Genomic DNA, 23319 nt, shown 5'->3' with positions numbered 1-23319 from the left:
GTGCTATGATAACCACAATTTTGTGTTACCACAGTTTGGTGGTCCCAAAGTTCGGTGTTACAACAATTCGGTGCTCCCACAGTTTGATGTTACTTCAGTTCAGTGCTTCCATGGTAACCACAATCTCGGTGATATGTCACAGTGACTTAGTGCTATTTCAATCTTACAGTTTGGGTGCCATATCTGTTCGGTGCTATTACAATGACCTTAATTCGGATCTATCACAATGACTTCAGTTTGATGGTATCATAGTGACATCAGTTCGGTGCTCTTACAGTAATAAGGTCATAGTGTCATTATAAGGATAAGGTCTCAGCGATATTACAATGATGATGTCTTGGTGCAAACATAATTTGGTGCTAACACAGTGATAAGTGAAAGGAGTATCAAACAAGGATGACTTGATTGAGGAAGTATCTAGTTTAGTTTGTAAGGGTTTTGGTCGTCTCATCTTGAATCTATTGAAGGAAGAATTTTGACCAAGTTTCCTCTAGAGTGGGGTTTTTCCCTGGTAGTGTGCCTACATCTTGTGTTCTCCTCTATTTGTTGCTTGACATTAGTCTTAATGATAAGAAGAGAAAATTCGAAAGAACAAATAATAATAATGAAAAACATCACAAGATAATGTCATAATATGAGAAATCGTTTAACTGCCATAATTTGGATTTCTCAACATGGAATCAGATCTATGGTCATGGTCAAAGGTAGTTTAAAGTGGGGAATTTCTGGGCTAATGAAACAAATGGAACTAAGATTACAATTAGCATATTAAAGACACCAAGAAGAAGGAGGTTCAAATGTCTTAAAGAAAAGGTTAAATCATCTCAGAGAGAAAGGTTTGATGATCTCATAGTCTAGAAGAAATGTGACTTCGCTCTACAGGACAGTGGTATAATCCACCAAAATAAGTGAAGTAATATTTCAGGTTGAAGTATGAACATCTTAGTGGGCTACATCAGAACCGAATTTTGGGCTACTAACACAGGACCAAAAGTATGTGTTGCCACCACAAAAAATGAAGAACTGAGTTACTTCTATGTTGACATTATAGAATCAAACCTGAAATATATATTTTCTAAATAAAGAGAACTTAATTAATGATGCCACAACAGAACTAAGGAATTTGAGTTATGATGCTACTATAAAAGTGTAAAGTCAAGCTATGATGCCACTATAGAATTGAAGCGTGAGACAAATAAAGGGTGATAGAAGTATAATGTTACAAGACTGAAACCAAAGGAAGTTGTCTTAGGATGCCACATGAATCAAGTATGAGAAGGCTGACACATAGTTGAAGCACTAATTACTGAAGCAGTGATATGTATATGCAGTGAAATAGTACATTACGTCTACAACTTGTTAAGGAAAAGGGTCTTGAAATAGATGCCTATGGAAACCTACCAATGATTTGAGGTATCTATGTCTACAAGAAGGGAACCCAAAGAGTGTCCTTTGAAAAGCACAAGGTACCAATTCAAGGAAATCAAGTAAGTATTTAACAAGATGGACTTGCAACAAATATGATGAGCTATTAAATCAAAGTTATAAAAGATGATGGCTTAATACAAAGAGATCACTTCAAGGAATCCTTACAAGGTTTGCCAAGGAACATCTCCAGCTACGTCTTCGAATATACACCTTACATGATTCTCTTAAAGGTATGATCATCTTATTTTTAAAGATTGCATTACATCACTAACATAATTATTTCTAGTTGTCTTGAATCATAAAGTTTCTTGTTTTAGGTGATCCATCTTTTGATAAACCTACCCTCCTCATATTCTTAATTGATTTTATAGAACCTTAGACAGGTTCTCTGAAAACCCTAACCTAAGGGTATGCTAATGTTAATGTTTGAAACCCTAAAATTGCTTAGGGTTATTGAGAAATGCTATTTGAAGTTTTTGTTGATGATGTCATGTTTGGGGTTTTAGTATGATCATGAAAACCCTAACTTGTTAGGGTTGAAATGATGTTGTCTGAAATCCCGAACCTTTGAAGTTCTGGTAAAGTAGGGTTTGCTATGTTATGAATTGAAACCCTAGATCCTTAGGGTTTGGTTGGGTCTATAAGCAAAACCCTTGTTATGTATTTAGAGTCATAGGAATGAAACCCTAGGTATGTGTCCATTTGGTTGAAACCCTAGCCTGTTTTAGGTCGGTATATGTCTAACATATTAATATTTGATGACATATGATGTGCTTATGATATGTTGATGAATTCCTAGATATATGTGTTGACCTAAGTTTTAATGATCATGAGTCATAGGGTTTGGAAATAATCCCTAGTCAAAGTTTGATGGTCTAGGATGATGTTGTTTGGAAAATCTAGTATTTAGCAGCTAAAAACCCTAGTAGTAGTTAAATTCTTTAGTATGTATAACCGTCTAGAATTTATGAATCTATATAGTGATTACTGAGAATTTGTAGATGGAAATCTAGGGTTTACATCAAACCCTAGTAGATGCTAGTCATGATGTTGATTAAGTTGTGATTGGTTTTGATTGTTGAAGCTCATGTATAAAATCTAGGGTTTACATGAAATCCTAGTAGGAAGTCTAACATATGAAATTTGAAAATTGTTAGATGCATTAATCTGATTTGTTTCTAGGGTTTGTTATATGAAAGATCGTGTCATGTCATTAAAAGAATATTGAAACCCTAGATATAATGAGCTTGATATCTTGATGAGTTGTGGATGTGATTTAGGGTTTGTAACAAAACCTGGGCAAGAAGTTGAAGTATTGAAGTATAGTCTCTTGCTAATTATGTTTGTAAATGCTTCCGTTATTATAATATTTTGATATGGCTAACTTCATGCTTCTATAGATTTGGTTGTACTTGCTATCTAAGTTGTGCAAGTACACAATCTTCAAGATGGTGAAGATGTTTGTTGATGTGATAAGCATGATGTGAATAGTGATGATAACTCTGATGAGATAGTTGGAAGCCATGAAAGATTCATTGATAACGAAAAGAAGAAGCTGATATCCCTGAGTTAAGAGTGAGCCTGGATAGAAGAAATATCCCTGAGTTAAGAGGGAGCTTGGTTAAAGGAAATATCCCTGGTTGAGAGGGAGAGCATAGTTCTGATTGGAGAATGAATTTTGAAGAATATGATGTTGCACGTGAGGTAGGAAAGGAAAGAGTATGATTAAGGAATCTTCTGTCAACAATTCGATTGATAGTCCTATTGTGTTGAGAAGCAACATCTGTTGTCTGAAAGACCCAAAAGGTTTGTGTTTGTTTCTGAATATGTGAGAGTATATTATTGATTAGGGTTGTGTTTATACTAGTAAATCTCTCAAAGGTTTTGGTAGCAAGCTGGTTACCGATCAATTTGATTGGGAGAGATTTGTTGTCCTTGATTTACCAGATCAAGGGGTGTTGAGGCTTTGTGAGTGAAGCATTGCTTGGGAGGACATCTGGTCAACACTTTGTATTGATGTCTAGGTCCCGAAGTTGAAAGGGTGGCATTGGTCATTGAGCTCTAACATGCACTTGGCTCTCTGGGTTGGTGGTTATCAAATAAGCCTGATGGTACCTAGAGAGGCTGAAATCTTGATTCCATCTTAGTCCCACTCGGACAGATTTCCCTGGTAAGGATCTAGTCTATGGCATTGTAGTGCCTAAGGTGTCAAGAGACCAATGGATAGATTTCCCTGGTCAGAAATCTAGTCCATGGCATTATGGTGCCTAAAATTCTTCGTAGATGATGTGTTTTGAGATCTTCCATGTACCTCTATGGTTATATGAAAATATGAATACCTCCCTAGTTAAGAGGGAGTGTTGAAGAATGTAACTAGGTTCAGTCTTCAAGATTGTACTTGAAGTCAAAATGTGATATATTTGTCAAAACAAAAGAAAAAAAGATTTTTTATTATTATTGAATTGACTTATTAATGCATGGGTTTCATGATTGGGTCATTTGTTATAGGTCAAGCCTCCATTGTAGGCTTTAATATTATTTATTTGAGTTAAAAAGTCAAGGTTTGTTTGGTCAAAGACTCCTCCATAAAGTCATCCTTCAAGTCGGCCTCAAAAGAAGCATCATCAAGTCGACTTCCTTCAATGAACTCATGTCGGCCTAACCTTAAGTGGAGACACAACTACTCAGGCAATCATGTCAGATTATTTTCTCATGGAAACAACTATATATACTAGCCTAAGGCCTTCACTCAAAACACAAGTTCGGACAAGTCATTTTAGATACAAGTTTTTGGTGTCATTACAGGAGCTTGGATAGGGTACAGAGATTACAGTTCAGTGCTATGATAACCACAGTTGGGTGCTCCCACAATTTGGTGTTACCACATTTCGGTGCTCCCACAATTTGGTGTCACCACAGTTCGTTGCTTCCATAGTAACCACAATCTCGGCGATATGACACAGTGACTCGATCCTATTTCAGTCTTACATTTTGGGTGCCATCTCTATTCGGTGCTATTAGAGTGACCTTAATTCAAAGCTATCACAATAAGTTCAGTTCGACGGTATCACAATGACATCAATTCGGTGCTCTTACAGTAATAAGGTTTGAGTGTCATTATAAGGATAAGGTAATGATGATGTCTCGGTGCAATCACAGTTTAGTGTTAACACAATGATAAGAGAAAGTAAGATCAAACAAGGATGACTTGATGGAGGAAGTCTCCAGTTTAGTTTGTAAGGGTCTTGGTCATCTCATCTTGAATCTATTGAAGGAAGAATTTTGACCGGGTTTTCCCCTAGAGTGGAGTTTTGCCCTGGCAGTGTGCCTACATCTTGTGTTCTCCTCTATTTGTTGCTTGAAATTAGTCTTGATGATAAGAAACTATAATTTGAAAGAACAAATAATAATAATGAAAAACATCACAAAATAATGCCATAATAAGAGAAATCATTTAACTGCCACACTTTGGATTTCTCAACAAAAGGCACAGTTTGAAGGAAAATTTCTTGATGTTGTTTTTGTTTTGGATCGAGGTATATTGCTCAGTTCTTGTAGTTAGTTTTGTTGGATTCATTTCCTCCTTGGAAACAAATTTTGGCTTTGGTATAATAAATTTGAAACCTGTGGAAAACCTTCGCAATTTTCGGCCCTGAGGCATACTCTTGCAATTTCGGCCCTGGGGCATACTTCTGCAATTTTGGCCTTGAGGAAAGTGAATTCAGACTTATGGAAAGCCTATAGCAGACTTTGAATTATGGCCCTTGAAGCAATCTTTGTTGATCATAATTTTTGGCACTTTTGTTTTCAATAAGGTTCAATTCCTTTTGAGTTGAAAGGTCAGGGTTTCACAAAATTATAACAGCAAAAAATTTAGTAGTTTGAGATGAAGTCATAGTCACCTTGGAGCAGATTGAGAATAGAATTTGACACTTCTTTTACAGCGGACCTTGGCCTCACCTTGGAGCATTTTTTAAGCTATTATGAGAGCAATTGCCTTGAATATTTTTTGAAGACAATTGTTGAAGTATTTATGAGTTGTCTTTGAACTGACTTAAGAACAGACCTTGTGGAGCCTCAAAAATAACACTTGTAACTGAATCTGGAGGAGCATTATTGAAGGTTTTAAAGAAAGTTTTGAAGTATTATTGAAGCCTCCTTTGAACCAGACTTAAGAGAGATTTGGAATAGTCTTGTAATCATGTTGAAGCTATCCTTTGAAAGAAATCTTTGAAGTGTCTTACTTTGAACCAGATTTGAAGGTGCCCTTTATCAAATTTATGGTGATAGTTGAAGTGTTCCTGAAGTTTTGGAGTACCTTTTGAAAGGTTTTATTTTAGCAACCATTGGAGCATCTTTTGGACAGACTTGTAGCAGATCATGGAGAACATTTTGAGCAGATCCTTATGACTTGGTGAGAGCGTCATTTGAGGGATGTTTTATAAGCAAATTTGAAGAGTCTTGGAGTAGAATTTTGGGGAAGAATTGAAGCTAGAAAACTAGGTGCAAACCTTAAAGAGTGTCTTGGAGAAGATTCTTGAAGATCTATTAAGAAACTTGTGGAGAAACTTATTGTGGAAGTATTGAAGGCATTTGGATAATGTTTTTAAGCAGTGGGAGTTTTGTTGAAGCTCATACAAAGGTTGGAGCCTCATTGAGACCAGATTGGAGTCTGGATTGTTTCTAAGGATTGGAGTCCTCATATGAGGTTGGAGTCTTGGTTGATATTTGAGGACTGGTGTCCTCATTGTTTCTATTAATAAAATTATTTTTTCTTACTGTACATCTTGTCTTCTAGTTTAAATAGTGATCTTAACTAGCATAATTTAACAATTGTAAAGAAATACTAATTCACAACCCCCTCTTAGTATTTCCAACAGAAGCCCCTGTTTCCCCACTCTTGTTATGGAATATGATCGTGAGAATGCATGCTAGACCATCATCATATGATAGTGCTCGTCATGTTGTTTCTAATGGTAGGTGGCACACCATGTAACTCCTCATGGATGAGGAGATATTCCCTCCTAAAGATGAAGCCTCGAAGTCATGGATGAGGTGCCCCAAATGAATGATGTTTGTGTCCAAATTTTGTCTTAAATTTTAATGGAAATATTATGGGTCCTGGAAATTACAAAATGTTGACCAAGTTGGTCCTCAAAAAGAGGATTTTACATTTTGAAAACGGCCTCTAAAATATGAGTTAAGGTCGGCCCCATAAAATTGAAATTTTAAATTTAATTTTTATTGTTTATCATTAGGTCGACTCCATATTTTAAGGGTTTTTTAGGGAAGGTCGATCCTCTTTTTAGCCCCTTTGCAAAATTATATATAGGGCAGTAGTGTGCCCCAAAAATGTATCAATATTGCATCATTCTTTCAAGTAATTTACTCTGATATTTCCAAGGCCAAGTGTGGAATTTCTTATCTAAAGGAGAGGTCGAATTTCTTAGTGTTTTGGCTTTCTTTTTTTTGTGGTGAATTATCAGGCTTAGACCAAGTTATTGAGGCTAAAATGAGGCTTGATCTGAGGCTCATCCGGGGTGAATAAGGTCGATTCTGTTTGTTGTGAGGCTTGTTTGAGATCAAGTTTGAATTGTTGTTGAAGGGCCGAGAAGGGTCGAGAGAGGGTTGTTTTGTCCACAAAGATAGGTTTCTTGTAGGGCCGAATTAGCCCGTGTAAATTGCGAAGAAAGGGTTTAATTAACCCTTTGGAAGTTGTAGAGAATGAGGACCAAAATAGGTCTATTTAGGCCACAAGAGGAGGTTGAAGTTAAGCATGTTGAGACTATAGAGAGAGATAGAATTGTGCCTATTCAAATTTAGGACGAGGTAGAGTTTGCGCCTATCTATGTTGTAGAAGAAGCCCGAGTTTATGCATGTCTAGGCCACATTGAGAAGGTTGAGTAGGCATGTTCTGGCCATAGAAAGGCAGGTCATACCGCAGATGAAAAGAGTCAAGGTAAAGGAAGTTTTGAGACTTGTTTAAATCTATTCCAAGGGTTGATTAAAGTTGGTGTTAGGGCAATGTTACTGCTAAAACTAGTAGGGGCCCTAAAGGGGACTCCTAAAGGGTCAAATGTTAGCCCAAGGGCAACAAATAAAGACTTAGCCCATTGTCGCCTCAGCTAAGGCTCCCTACTACTTATAGAATTTCACCGATGGGAGGAGACCCGATATATATGGAGTCACAAATGAATGATAAATCAACAAGTGGATATAAAGTGACCCTAATAATCCTTTTCTAGAAGAGGGTCAAGGATGGTGCTTGCTTGCTTTCTAAGCAAGGTACAATGTCTTCTAGGAAAAGGATGCGAGGATTTGAGGGTTAGGTTTATGGAATATGATTTGTGAAAGATATTCTCAATCCCTAAAATCCTTATTGAAATTGGTATCCTAGATAGTTCTTGAAGAATTTTCTTCCCAAAGGAGCAAGATCACATGGGACCAAGTGGACCCAGCCTAGGTTGAGACAAGAATTTAGCAACCAATGATGTTCTTAACCCAGACAAGGATGGGAAAGGATCAAAGTAATAATTTTCACTTAAAGGTGTTGAATTGATCCTATAAGGCAATAACCTTAGGGATACTAGGGCAAAGTTTGATCTCAGAGTTAGGGCTTGGATTTTCTCACAAATCCACTGTTGGAATGGCTTAAAAATTGGAGGAGGTCTTGAGGACACATGATCATAGGAGAGGGTAGCAGATGAAGCTTTTTGTAGTGCTACTTTGTAGGGAAAATGATACCCTAGGTGACCCAATTTGGCTAGACCTATAAAAAGGTGAAAAAGAGTTAATTTTTGGGTGACCACATCTTGGTAGACCAGTGCCTTAGTCTTGGGAGAATGGAGTCTATGATAAATGTGAATGAGAACCTTATTTCTTAGTCAAGGAGGCCTTAAGACTACCTCGCTAGCCTTATACGGCAAAGGGAAGCAACCTTACAACTTTTATACTTCGACTTGCAAAAGGTGATGGCTTATCAAGATGAATTCATTGATAGAATTATCCCTAGGAAATTTCATTCAAAATTACATGGCTTGTACATTGAGAGATGCCATATAGAGACAAAATTCCACAATTTAAGTAGTAAATGCATGCAACAATTAGCCCTAAACATAGCGAAATTCCAAATCCAATGTATATGACAAAGTAAAACAGGAATAACATTAAAAACATGTACTTACATGTCATAAAACATATCCAATCATTTATAATTTGACAATAGAGAAGCTCCAAGATAAGATAAACCACTTCCAAACATCAGAATTCATCCATAAATCTCCAAATCATCCTCCAAAAAAAAGTGTGAAATTCTCAAGGGAGAGAAGAGATCCAATCCAAAGTGATGATAAGCAAATGAACTCATCTCACTTGTATTTATACACTAATGAGGAGTTCAAATTAGCCTCCTAAGCCTACATAAGTCCCAAAAATAAAATAATGTGCTAGTAATCTAACTTTTGGTGACAAGTCCACCAAACTAGCTCACAAATGAAATAATAAGCCTCTTAAGAGGTCAGATGATGAATAACACATGTCGTAGGGTCATCCAAATGGCCTAATGAGGTCCATAGGTGCCATATTGAAGAATACGGCCCTCAATGGTTATGGACAAAGGAGTTGGCCCCTTGTTCTCCAAACAATAAACATGTGGTGCTCTTAGTAGGTGTGGGGGCACAATAATAAGCTCATGGATATCCAAATGAGTCGAAGACACCTGTAGATCATTTTCAAGGGCTCTGATTATGGTGTAGGGGATTCCACATCATCCTACAAGTCCTAGGTCAGCTGCCAAGTGTATGACACATCAGTGGGACCGATTGGGCAAAGGTGAACTGGGTTCATCTTCCTCATCCAATAGGTGAATGTTGAGCATCTCTGAACATATTTGGGGATCCATGGAGTGATGTCTACTACTGTGAAGGCCCGTGGCTCTCAACACACACCCTACATGTGACAATGTAGCCCTCGAGAGGATTAGGACCCCATATAAGGAGACCAAACCCAAGATGGAGACCATTTGCAATCCTGCATAAGATCCAATGCGTACCCTAGCCTTCCAATACAACAAGTCATTAGAGAAATCAAGTAAATGATCTTACCAACCATGGACCATAGGTGGGGACTTCATAATGGCATGCCCTTCCATAACGGGCTTCCGGATGTGCCAATGTCTCCCAAACTCCCAATGGGGTTAACCAAGTATCCTATTTGGTGGTTTCCACTTCTAAAGGGGATAATATGATCAAGGTACATCCTTTAAATGGTGGTAGTATGTGATAGATAGGTGAATGAAGTAGGGGATGAGAAGGGGAAGCCTTCGGCCACATGCTAAGGTGCAGGGGTAGGTAATAAAAGGGAAGGCCACACTTAGGTTTATAATGTATGGGAGGGAGCCACTGTGGTACATGAGGTGCCCCAACCTTGATTTTTCCACCCTTATTTATATGCCTTTTTTCCTGTATGATTTTTCTTTGATTAATTTCTCCAGGCTCAAGCGGTAAGAGCATGATGTATGAGATGTAGCAGTGGATACCCCCTTTTAGGGTAAGGCAGTTCATTTCCCATCAGGGGTTGGGACAATCATGGGTTCCTATATGATGAAGGATACTCATAGAACTTGTAGGAACCAAGGTGATGACCATGATGATGGGGTAGAGCTCATGTATTGGCTTTTCCCCACATTCTAAATGTGTTTATCTTGACCATCTTTTACATTTTTTGGTACATTTTCCTATTGAATGTGGCCAATTATGCTTTTGTCTTTAGTTGCGACAACTTCCAGGGCATCATTCCAGGCCTGACCCAAGGTGTGGGCAAGGGGAAGGGGTGAGCTAACCGTATGCCAACCCAGGTGGGAGAAATGATGAATGGGAAAGTAATGAATGGAAAGGGGTGGATACATGCAGATAAGGGAGTGGGGCCACACAACCAAAATCAAGGTTTTCCATGAAATACCATCCCTAAAGCCAAATGGTCAGTAAAAGAAATCCCAAAGGACTAGAATCCAAGGTTAATATCTAAAAGGGGTCTACTGGACAAGAGCACAGACCTAGCCCATTATTTCTGTTGAATCCACCCATTAATCCATGCCCATAAGTGTTCATGATAAGAAAAATACTATACTCAATTACCAAATGACAATGCATACCTTTAGGTTTGGGAGGCCCACCTTCAAACATAAGATCATGGTAGATGGGTGAGGGACCACATGGATAACTCAAGTGGTGGAGAAATGGCACAATGAGCTAGCTGGTGACTGCAAGGGGTTGTTGGCTGTCGGCTGTGTTAGCACTTGAGATTTCACCTCAGGCTGAGAAAGGTACACCTCAAGGCAACATCAAACCATTCAGTCTCGTAGCTAGCCCTACAGGGCAGGAGAAGGCTCTCTCCGGTCAATCTCGGTAGATCTTCAATTGGATGAGATGACCAACAAGGTAACACTGATATTAGGCTAGTAAACTGATCAAAAGGGGTTTTTAATAAAATGACGGGGTTTTTCTGGGCTGCATGGGCAAAATCACAGCTTGAAACAGAGAAATATAATGAACAACACAGATTATCGACTGAGGCAAGGTAGGCAAGAAATTTAGCACCAAATCTAAATTTAAATGGGATGGCAAGACTGGTGAGGAGCTGACAAGGGCATAGGAGATGAATCCTTGTCAAACAGAGGAAAACATTAAACATGAACAAACTTATAGGCAGAGCATGGCAGGCATGAATTCTTACCTAAACACTTCATTTGTTCAGTTAGAAATGATCATGTAGTGAAATGAAACATAACAGATTACATATGAAACAAAAGAAAAACTTGTGCTAAATTATCATACCACAGGAATCTCAGAAGTCAGAGCTGTGAAATTTCATTAAAAATCTCTGTCATAGACTGTACAATGAAGCTCAGTTTCTCCTCCAGATCTCAGCACTCAGAAACTCTTCCCTCTCTTCTCTCTCTAACCAACCTCTTTTTATTACAAATGATTATTTTTATAAACTTAAAACAAAAAAACCAGATCGACCCCACAATCAGGGCGCTGTTTTACAATAATAGAAAAGAGCGTTTTTTCTAAAAACCCTCTGATGACTAATAAACATGGAGCGCAGATCTTTTTGATTTATAAGGTCTTGAAATAGGAAATTGTTTCCTATTTTTCTGTTGCGGTTGATGTCTTTGTTTAAATATAGGCGTTTACTCTATGACTGTTCGCTCTTCCCGTTGAATGAAACCAATTTTTTCAATACAGCTGATCCTTGAAGCGCATTTTAATAGGAGAAAATCACTACAGGTCAATGCCTAGCTATATGCCTTTCAAACACCATCTCACCATTTCGCCACGCTCTAAGCCTTGCAGCGATCATCAATTACTCGACAGCCAGCAATCTTAGCATTCTGATCTAACAACCCAGACGCAGCCTCAAATGTCATTCTACGATCAATCATTAATGTGAACAGAGTAAAATACTCAAAAATCCGTTTCTGAATATCAGGTGTCAATCCCAAAATGCGATTCAAGACACGACCAACATCATCTTTATCAGTTCCTTCAAGTATCCGACCTGACAATTTCCATGTATCTTTACCAGTTCTTTCAGGTATTGCATCCCTAATGATTCCAACTGATATCAATGCTACCTTTGCCAAACTATGAAATTCTTGAATTTTCTCACGCTCTCCAACTAAGCAATTCGGAGGTAAAACAGGTTGATCGCTCTGCACAATGATAGCTTTATACATCATATGAAGAGCCCTCTTTCCATAAACATTATCATAGTTATATGCACTCAATGATGGCCCAACCCTAGATTGAATGGACTTCAGATGCTTTCACCAAAAACTTAACAAGAACCCCTAAACTGGCACATGCATTTGATAGCTGCTGAGAGGTAGCCTGGATGCCTCCATTGTTGGCATATACTTACACTGACACATTATAATCATACTTAAGTTCTTCCCCAAGTTCTATGTCGCGGCATGCATACATACCCATCCGATAAATTCTAGTATCTAAAGTCTCTGTGTAAACCCTGTAAATTAATAAATTTCCTGCACAACTGTGGTTGAAAAAGCGTGCCAAATTTGACATTCTAAAAATGTCGATAACCAGTTGATCCTCTTCAGCAACACTTGGATGATCCATACTGAAAAGATATCTGAGGCTGTATTCATCACACATTTGAGCACGTTCCAGGGCTTCATTCTGAGATAGCACCTCTCCAACATATTCAATAACAAACTTTCCCCTTGGGATTTGTTCAAGAGATCGTACACTCCATCCCTCCTTTGTTTTAAAAACTTCCAAGGCAAACTTGAGGCCGTTCTGAAGTTCTCGGTTCAAACACTTTGATCCACACGGGCACTTGGTATTGCATTCCACCACATCCCGTGAATCATGCCCAAGCTGGAGACGGCCACAACGATCATATGGTAGACGACCTAGCATAGGCTCTCCTTGCCAATCAAGTCGAGCATCTTGATCACGGGTGCCTCCATTCAAATTTACATGGGCAGATATACTAGCCTCGGGATCATCAATGTCAAAACTGTCACAACCATCACATACTTTTGCTTGCTTTTCTTTGTTGGAACACACACTCTCCAGAATAGCAGTAACAAGTGCTGAGAACCTGTTTTCACTGATATACTGATCCAGGTGGATATTGGTGGCCACCTGCCAAGTCCACCTGGACCCCCACCATTGTCTTTCTCAGCATTTTCAATTTCCTTAATTGTAGCACAACTTACTATTTTTAGCAGTTTTTCGGGTCCTGAACTTCCGGAGCCGTTTTGAGGCCCTAAACGACGTTTTTTGGGGAATCCGGAGGCAACACGAGTCCATGGAATGGACTGGTGTTGCCCGTTCCAACAATGATAGTGCTCAGATAGGTCTTTCTAATGAGCTATTGTATGCGTCAAACGGAGATCATATGCCAAAGTTACGACCCCGGGAAGTTGATGTACCAACTTACCCCAAAACGGGGCCCACAGTTTGGCGTTTCATCTCCTAGGGTTAGGTTTTGGAATGTTAAGGGTTTTTCCATTGTTTCTCAACAATAAATAGGCCTTCGAGCCTCATTGTAACACAGTTCAGAGGCATGTAGCCATCCCATCTCTTCTCAGAGATAAGCTACCATCGCCCTAGCTAGTTTATTTCCATTTCTGTCTGTAAGCATATTTCAGTATTTTCCATTAATGAAATGAAGTATTATTTCTGCTGCATCTTTGTGTATATGGTTATCTCTGTAATTTGTTGCGTTCCTGTTTAAATCCGGATCAGTGGTATCAGAGCAGCCTGCTTTTTCTCTGTTTTTCTTTGCATGTCCCCAACAAGGTCGGGATATAAGGAGTTAGGGCTTGAACTGGTTGAACCTTTGCAAGACCAGCCTCGCAAATCCCGACGGCCTCCCATGGCGTACGAGAAGAAAGACGAGGGGGCAGGAGATCCCATCAAAATCTTGCTCGAAGAAGCGCTCGAGCGACAACGGAACGCGATGATGGACAGCTTTGCGCAGATCCTTCAGCGGCTACCCAGAAGCGGCGCATCGGCTTCCAACAGCTCCTCTGGAAACGCCACACCCTTTAAGGTACAAGTTAATTTTGAAATCCCCATATTCGAGGGTCAGATAGACGCCGATGCCATAGATAAATGGTTAAATCTGCTAGAGGGTTATTTTTCTGTTCATGAATTTTCGAGTCGGGAAAAGATTGTTTTTGCTCTTCTCAAAGCAGCCCCCCACGTCAAGGACTGGTGGGAAACCTACTGCGAGCAGAAGGATGAAAGTACTGGCTCACTATTTTCAGCCGCACCCACCTGGGATTCGTTCCGGGATGCCATCAAGGAGCAGTACTACCCTGTCGGAAGCTATGAGGATGAATACATAAAGTGGACCACGCTGCGGCAGGGAAGGGACCAAGACGTGCCGGAGTTCACCAATCTTTTCCATACCCTTCGCACAAAGTTGGGTATCAAGGATTCGGAGCAACATTTGATACTCAAATACCGTGGCTGCTTGCACAAGTACATCCAGGAAGAAATACAGTTCCTAAACATCCCCTCGCTCGGCGCAGCATACCGGTATGCCGTCAAGGTCGAGCAGAAGTTTAAACAAAAGAAGCGAGACTTTGGATCTGCGAATCCAAAGCAGGGGAAAGGTGCCCCTAAACCACAGAACAAAGGACAAAGCCAAGGCGGGACAGCCCAAGACAACCAGCCGAAGCTGCAAGCAAAGAGCAACGCCGCGAAGCCGAGAAAGGACACTGGAAAATGGTGCGAGTTCCATAAGAGCTCCACTCACAACACAAGTGAGTGTCGGGCCAAGCAGTCACTCGTGGCTGAGCTAAAGTTTTCAGAATCAGATGCATGTTCCGACTCTGAGTCAGAACCCGATAAGGGGTATGAAAAAGGGAAGCAGATCATTGATGCGGATCCCAGCGCCACTGTTGCTACCGCAAAGATCCAGAAAAATGAACCCGAAGATCCAGAGGAGGAGGAGCGTCTCTTCCACTCCCAGATGTGGGTAAAGGGCTCCCCGATACAGTTCATTGTTGATAGCGGGAGTCAAAAGAACCTCATTTCGGCAGAGGTCGTGAAGCGGTTGGGCTTACCGACCACAGCACATCCACAACCATACACCATTGGGTGGCTTCACCAAGGGCGAGATCTTCGCGTGAGCCAGCAGTGTCGCCTTCCATACAACATCAAGCCCTTCACGGATGAGGTATTGTGTGACATTGCTCCCCTTGAAGTTTGTGACGTATTACTAGGACAACCATACTTGTGGAAGCGACATGCTGTGTATGAATCAAGGCCCCGTGCTGTTATTATTACATTGGGAAATAAGTTGTTCAGGATACCAGAGGTAGCACCACCTGCCGCCATCTCTTTGATTACTGCAAAACAATGCAGTAAGATCATTTCCAAAACCAGGAAATTTGTTTTCCTGATGATACGCCCTCAAGGGAAGAAGAAGACAGTGGCCGCGGCCTCCAAACGGGGTCCCTCTGCACGGAAGCTACAGATGGACAAGATTGTGGAGGAGTACGAAGACATCTTCACCTCCCCGGCAGGGATTCCTCTGCACTGTCAAGTCAAGCACTCCATCGATCTGACCCCAGGTGCGCCGCTACCTAATGGACCAATTTATCGGCGCTCCGTTCTGGAGAACAATGAAATCAAGAGGCAGATTCAGGAGCTCCTGCAGAAAGGTCACATCTGTCCGAGTTCTTCGCCCTGTGGGAGCCCGATAGTGTTGGTACAGAAGAAGGATGGGACGTGGAGACTCTGTATTGACTATCGGGCGCTGAACAAGATCACTGTCCGTAATAGGTACCCGATCCCGCGGATTGATGACCTCCTAGACCAACTAAAGGGGGCGAAATATTTCAGCAAGATCGATCTGAAGTCAGGATATCACCAGGTACCAATTGAACCCTCAGATGTGTGGAAGACTGCCTTCAAACCCAAGGAGGGCCTCTTCGAATGGTTGGTCATGCCTTTCGGATTGACGAATGCTCCTGCAACCTTTATGAGGCTAATGGATGACATCTTGCGGCCATTCACCAACTCCTTTGTAGTAGTATACTTGGATGACATTCTGATCTTCAGCCAGAGTTGGGAAGAGCACCTCCAACACATCCGACAGGTTCTCCAAACACTGCGGCAACACAAGCTATGTGCCAATTTGGAGAAATGCACTTTTGGCATGACCGAGGTTCAGTATCTGGGATACATCATTGATTAACAGGGGGTGCATGTCGATCCAGCCAAGGTCCAAGTCATTCGGGATTGGCCCTCTCCAACCACTCTAACAGAGCTCCGCAGCTTTCTAGGTCTTGCCAACTTCTACCGCAGGTTTGTGTTGGGATTTTCTCATATTTCTTGGCCCTTGAGTCAAGTCACCAAGGGCGGGGCGAAAGCAAAATTCTTTTGGTCTGAATCTCAACAGAAGGCATTCAGGGAGTTGAAGGATCGCCTCTGCACGGCACCAGTGCTCGCGTTACCAGATTTACAACAACCATTTGAGGTCGAGACAGATGCCTCTGACTATGCTATTGGGGCAGTCGTTACTCAACATGGACATCCAGTGGCATATCACAGTGAAACACTTTCAGACACAGTCCGGAAGTACCCCACTTATGATAAAGAGATGTATTCCATTGTACAGGCCTGCCGACAATGGAAGCATTACATTTTGGGGAAGGAAACGGTCATCCACACAGACCACCGACCTCTGCAGTTCATACAGACCCAAGGGAAATTGCAGAATGATCGCCATCAGAAGTGGTCTACATACCTGCAACAGTTTCACTTGAATATCAAGTATAAAAAGGGCAGCACCAATAATGTTGCAGATTGCCTCAGTCGACCACCGATCATGGCGCTAACCACCGTGCTCAACTCTTGCGGGCACGAGACTTCTGATTGGCCACTTCTCTACAAAAGCGACCCAGAATTCGGCCACACATACCAGACACTCTTGGAGGGTCGGCAGGTTGCAGATTTTCACCTCCAAGATGCCCTATTATGCCACCTCGGTCACCTTTGTGTTCCTTCAAGCGAGCATGCCAAGATGATTTGGGAAGCACACTACAGTCGGGCTGCTGGGCATTTCGGGGTCGAGAAAACAGTGGCAGTACTCCAAAACTATTTCTATTGGCCGAATCTTCGACAGGATGTTGGGAAGTACATCCGATCATGTACTGCCTGTGCCATTGCCAAACCGACCATTAAGAAGAAAGGCCTCTATACCCCGTTGCCTACCCCTAGTCGACGTTGGGAATCCATCTCCATGGATTACATGTCAGGCCTTCCTTCCACTAAGCATGGAAATGACTGTGTTTTTGTGGTCGTCGACAGGTTCTCAAAGATGGCCATTATGATGGCCTGCAAGAAGAATATCACAGCAGAAGCCACTGTTAAACTCTTCTTTGAACGAGTGTGGGTGCACTTTGGGATCCCACAGTCTATCATCTCAGATCGGGACAGTCGGTTTCTCAGCACCTTTTGGTCCAGTCTCTGGTCAATGCTGGACACCAAACTCACGAAGTCCACAGCCTTCCATCCTCAAACTGATGGCCAGACAGAGGTTGTCAATAGGATGATTGTGCACATTCTGCGCATGTATAACTCAAAGCATCCACGCACATCGGACGAGAGCCTCCCCTACGTTCAGCATAGCTACAACCGAGCTCTTCACAGCTCCACTGGCCATAGCCCTTTTCAGGTGGGTTTGGGATTCCAGCCACTATGCCCCATTGAAGTGGCCATGCCACTTGCAGCTACTCACATGAATTCAGCTCATGTCCAGTCCGAAACAGATAAGGCCACCAGCTTCATTGAGCGCATCCAACATATTCGCCAGCAGGTCCATGACATTCTTGAGAAATCAAATGCCAAGTACAAGCAGCGACATGATCAACATCGGGTGCCACACAAGTTTCAGGTGGGCGACAAAGTCTGGTTGCATTTGCAAAAGGAACGCCTTACTGGAGCCTATCGGAAATTGAGACCACTCCGATATGGTCCTTACACCATTACTAAGGCTATGGGAGACAATGCATTTGAGCTCAGCATTCCACCATTCCTTGGCCTGCACCCAGTATTCAATGTGGACCGCCTTCGGCCATACTTTCCACCATTGCTAGACACATCCGACATTGCAGAACAGCTCAAACCCACAGAATTAAATCCAGATTGCATGGAACAAGCTGCAACTGATTGGATCATGGACACACAGATCAAGAACACTCGCCAACAGAATATCCAACTGTATCGAGTTGTCAAAGCGGGCCAACTCCTTCAGCAGGGAAAGTGGCTCACCAGGGAACAAGTTTAGCAGAAGTTTCCTCATCTCATGGAGGAGCTCAACGCAATGGGGACCATTGCTTCCTAAGGGGGGAGGAATGATCCAGGTGGATATTGGTGGCCACCTGCCAATTCCACCTGGACCCCCACCATTGTCTTTCTCAGCATTTTCAATTTCCTTAATTGTAGCACAACTTACTATTTTTAGCAGTTTTTCGGGTCCTGAACTTCCGGAGCCGTTTTGAGGCCCTAAACGACGTTTTTTGGGGAATCCGGGGGCAACACGAGTCCATGGAATGGACTGGTGTTGCCTGTTCCAACAATGATAGTGTTCGAATAGATCTTTCTAATGAGCTATTGTACGCGTCAAACGGAGATCATATGCCAAAGTTACGACCCCGGGAAGTTGATGTACCAACTTACCCCCAAACGGGGTCCACAGTTTGGCGTTTCATCTCCTAGGGTTAGGTTTTGGAATGTTAAGGGTTTTTCCATTGTTTCTCAACAATAAATAGGCCTTCGAGCCTCATTGTAACACAGTTCAGAGGCATGTAGCCATCCCATCTCTTCTCAGAGATAAGCTACCATCGCCCTAGCTAGTTTATTTCCATTTCTGTCTGTAAGCATATTTCATTGTTTTCCATTAATGAAATGAAGTATTATTTCCGCTGCATCTTTGTGTATATGGTTATCTCTGTAATTTGTTGCGTTCCTGTTTAAATCCAGATCATATACACTCACAATCTATATCATTAGTGCATGGTATCTTTAATGTTTCTGTTCCACTTGATATGTCATCACAAATCAGATTCCGTCCCAGAAATTTGACATCATTGGCATTGTCATCTTTCCTGTATGAAGTCTGTCTAGCTTTCTCTGATTTTCTCTCATCAAATTTCAGGTCACCTGCTATATCCTTTGTTATTGCTGTATCAATTCCTTTTCTCTTCTTGAAACTGTTGAATAAGCGTGGAGTCGTTGCATGGTCATCCTGAATGCCAGGAGGTGTCTTCTTTTTGTTATTGTACATGTTCAGACCACCTGTAGCCATAACAGTTTCATTTGTAATTATATCTTCAAACTCGGGCTTCATTGAGGCAAGATGGTGCTGACTTGCCGCCAGATAAACAATCGGAGAAGATGTTGGCAGTAATTTTGCTGCTCGGAGTTCTGAGCACTTTGCTTTGTCAAAGCCTATTACTTCTCTCCAACAAAAGTATTCATAAATATCAGCATCACCAGCTGAAACAAGACGAGCAGCAACTAGAAGACGAGGTGATGAGGATATCTGCCCAACTGACCCAACAGGCAACATCAATTTTCCAGAAGAATTCTCTTTCCCACGCGACCCCTCTCTAACTTCATCCAACACACTTGCAAGTTGAAGTCGTTGATAGTAAACTGGACCAATGAATATTTCACAAGTAAGCTCTGTGCCAAGGGTGCCACTGTAGGGAACCTCTGTGCCATGATAGTTGAAACCATATGAAGATAAAACTTGACCAAATTCATCAACAGTAGAGTCTGATGTATGCTTTGTTTTCTTTGTGCTTTTACAGAGGTAGGAGCTTGAAGTCGCTGCCAGTTGAAGAGCTGAAGATAAATTACATAATCTAAAACAACACATTAATGATTTCTTCTTCAAAACAGGGTTTTGAAGAAGAATCAATCTCTGACATGAGACGGAGTCTAACATCGGCTCCACTTGGGATGGCAGTTGCCGCTCCGTGGAGGTGCCAAGAACCGCAGAACTTTGGGAGAGCAGACAGTGCCTCCACCCATTGGGCAATGGAGTCATCATCGACACAACTCTTGACTTAATTTTCAAACTGAAACTGAACTCAAACAATCTTCAAGCAAACTAAAACAAGATGCTGCCCTTATGGCTGCTTATTTATTTACAAAGCTACCCTACTTTGCTGTACAAACACTAGATCAGGTAATACTAAAATGCCAAATTAACCATTCAAGTAAACCTGAGAATGACGCCGCTTGAGAATGCTTCCACGAGGCCACAGATGCAGTTGTTGGCAGCCCTTCATGCACGTAGTGACCCTGGTCACGGAAAATACAGCCTGATCTGTCAATCAAACTGAAAAAAAGTCCATGTATGCTGCAATAGGATCACGGAAGCCAGACTCTGTTGGCTGCCCCAACTCTGCAATGCATACTTCCAGCTGCACATTGTCAATGTAAACATCTATAGGCAAGTCTACGATTTCTTGTTGCGAAGGAGGAAGGATTTCCAAGAACTTTTTAGGGTCTTGGAAATCATATGACTGAATCTGCTCATCGAGATACTGAATCTCATTTTCAACTCTTTCAACAACTAACTCACAAAATCTAGTTTTGCTTTCAAGATGAAGCTTCGGAGATTTCAAACATTGAAGGAAAATACTGAAAAATTCTTCATTAATTTCAATATCTACTAACCACTCTCTAACTCCGTTTAGAGCTTCACAAAGTGCAGGGTCTGCCACATACCCTACCATTGCATGAACAGATCAGCATGCGTTGGAATGTCTGGATCAAATTGGAGTCGCCAGGTGAATGGTTCAGCCTGCATATGTATCTGACTGTTGTCCACCATCAACATCAGATCTGCACCTTGATTGCATGTACTGGGACAAGACAATCAACAAATTGAATGTTTTCCCCAGTATGGTCGCCAGTATGTTAGCGCTTGAGATTTCACCTCAGGCTAAGAAAGGTACACCTCAAGGCAACATCAAACCATTCAGCCCCGTAGCTAGCCCTACGGGGCAGGAGAAGGCTCTCTCCGGTCAATCTCGGTAGATCTTCAATTAGATGAGATGACCAACAAGGTAACACTGATATTAGGCTAGTAAACTGATCAAAAGGGGTTTTTAATAAAATGACGGGGTTTTTCTGGGCTGCATGGGCAAAATCACAGCTTGAAACAGAGAAATATAATGAACAACACAGATTATCGACTGAGGCAAGGTAGGCAAGAAATTTAGCACCAAATCTAAATTTAAATGGGATGGCAAGACTGGTGAGGAGCTGACAAGGGCATAGGAGATGAATCCTTGTCAAACAGAGGAAAACATTAAACATGAACAAACTTATAGGCAGAGCATGGCAGGCATGAATTCTTACCTAAACACTTCATTTGTTCAGTTAGAAATGATCATGTAGTGAAATGAAACATAACAGATTACATATGAAACAAAAGAAAAACTTGTGCTAAATTATCATACCACAGGAATCTCAGAAGTCAGAGCTGTGAAATTTCATTAAAAATCTCTGTCATAGACTGTACAATGAAGCTCAGTTTCTCCTCCAGCTCTCAGCACTCAGAAACTCTTCCCTCTCTTCTCTCTCTAACCAACCTCTTTTTATTACAAATGATTATTTTTATAAACTTAAAACAAAAAAAACAGATCGACCCCACAATCAGGGCGTTGTTTTACAATAATAGAAAAGAGCGTTTTTTCTAAAAATCCTCTGATGACTAATAAACATGGAACGCAGATCTTTTTTATTTCTGAGGTCTTGAAATAGGAAATTGTTTCCTATTTTTCTGTTGCGGTTGATGTCTTTGTTTAAATATAGGCGTTTACTCTATGACTGTTCGCTCTTCCCGTTGAATGAAACCGATTTTTTCAATACAGCTGATCCTTGAAGCGCATTTTAATAGGAGAAAATCACTACAGGTCAATGCCCAGCTATATGCCCTTCAAACACCATCTCACCATTTCGCCACGCTCTAAGCCTTGCAGCGATCATCAATTACTCGACAGCCAGCAATCTTAGCATTCTGATCTAACAACCCAGACGCAACCTCAAATGTCATTCTACGATCAATCATTAATGTGAACAGAGTAAAATACTCAAAAATCTGTTTTTGGATATCAGGTGTCAATCCCAAAATGCGATTCAAGACACGACCAACATCATCTTTATCAGTTCCTTCAAGTATCCGACCTGACAATTTCCATGTATCTTTACCAGTTCTTTCAGGTATTGCATCCCTAATGATTCCAACTGATATCAATGCTGCCTTTGCCAAACTATGAAATTCTTGAATTTTCTCACGCTCTCCAACTAAGCAATTCAGAGGTAAAACAGGTTGATCGCTCTGCACAATGATAGCTTTATACATCATATGAAGAGCCCTCTTTCCATAAACACTATCATAGTTATATGCACTCAATGATGGCCCAGCCCTAGATTGAATGGACTTCAGATGCTTTCACCAAAAACTTAACAAGCACCCCTAAACTGGCAAATGCATTTGATAGCTGCTGAGAGGTAGCCTGGATGCCTCCATTGTTGGCATATACTTACACTGGCACATTATAATCATACTTAAGTTCTTCCCCAAGTTCTATGTCGCGGCATGCATACATACCCATCCGATAAATTCTAGTATCTAAAGTCTCTGTGTAAACCCTATAAATTAATAAATTTCCTGCACAACTATGGTTGAAAAAGCGTGCCAAATTTGACATTCTAAAAATGTCGATAACCAGTTGATCCTCTTCAGCAACACTTGGATGATCCATACTGAAAAGATATCTAAGGCCGTATTCATCACACATTTGAGCACGTTCCAGGGCTTCATTCTGAGATAGCACCTCTCCAACATATTCAATAACAAACTTTCCCCTTGGGATTTGTTCAAGAGATCGTACACTCCATCCCTCCTTTGTTTTAAAAACTTCCAAGGCAAACTTGAGGCCGTTTTGAAGTTCTCGGTTCAAACACTTTGATCCACACGGGCACTTGGTATTGCATTCCACCACATCCCGTGAATCATGCCCAAGCTGGAGACGGCCACAACGATCATATGGTAGACGACCTAGCATAGGCTCTCCTTGCCAATCAAGTCGAGCATCTTGATCACGGGTGCCTCCATTCAAATTTACATGGGCAGATATACTAGCCTCGGGATCATCAATGTCAAAACTGTCACAACCATCACATACTTTTGCTTGCTTTTCTTTGTTGGAACACACACTCTCCAGAATAGCAGTAACAAGTGCTGAGAACCTGTTTTCACTGATATACTCAAACAGTGGAACTGACTCACAATCTATATCATTAGTGCATGGTATCTTTA

Source organism: Pinus tabuliformis, chromosome 8 (genome assembly GCF_031772625.1).
Source record: "Pinus tabuliformis cultivar Carrire ecotype Pingquan chromosome 8, CPIR1, whole genome shotgun sequence".
Lineage (NCBI taxonomy): Eukaryota > Viridiplantae > Streptophyta > Pinopsida > Pinales > Pinaceae > Pinus > Pinus tabuliformis.
This window is presented reverse-complemented; position numbering follows the sequence as displayed.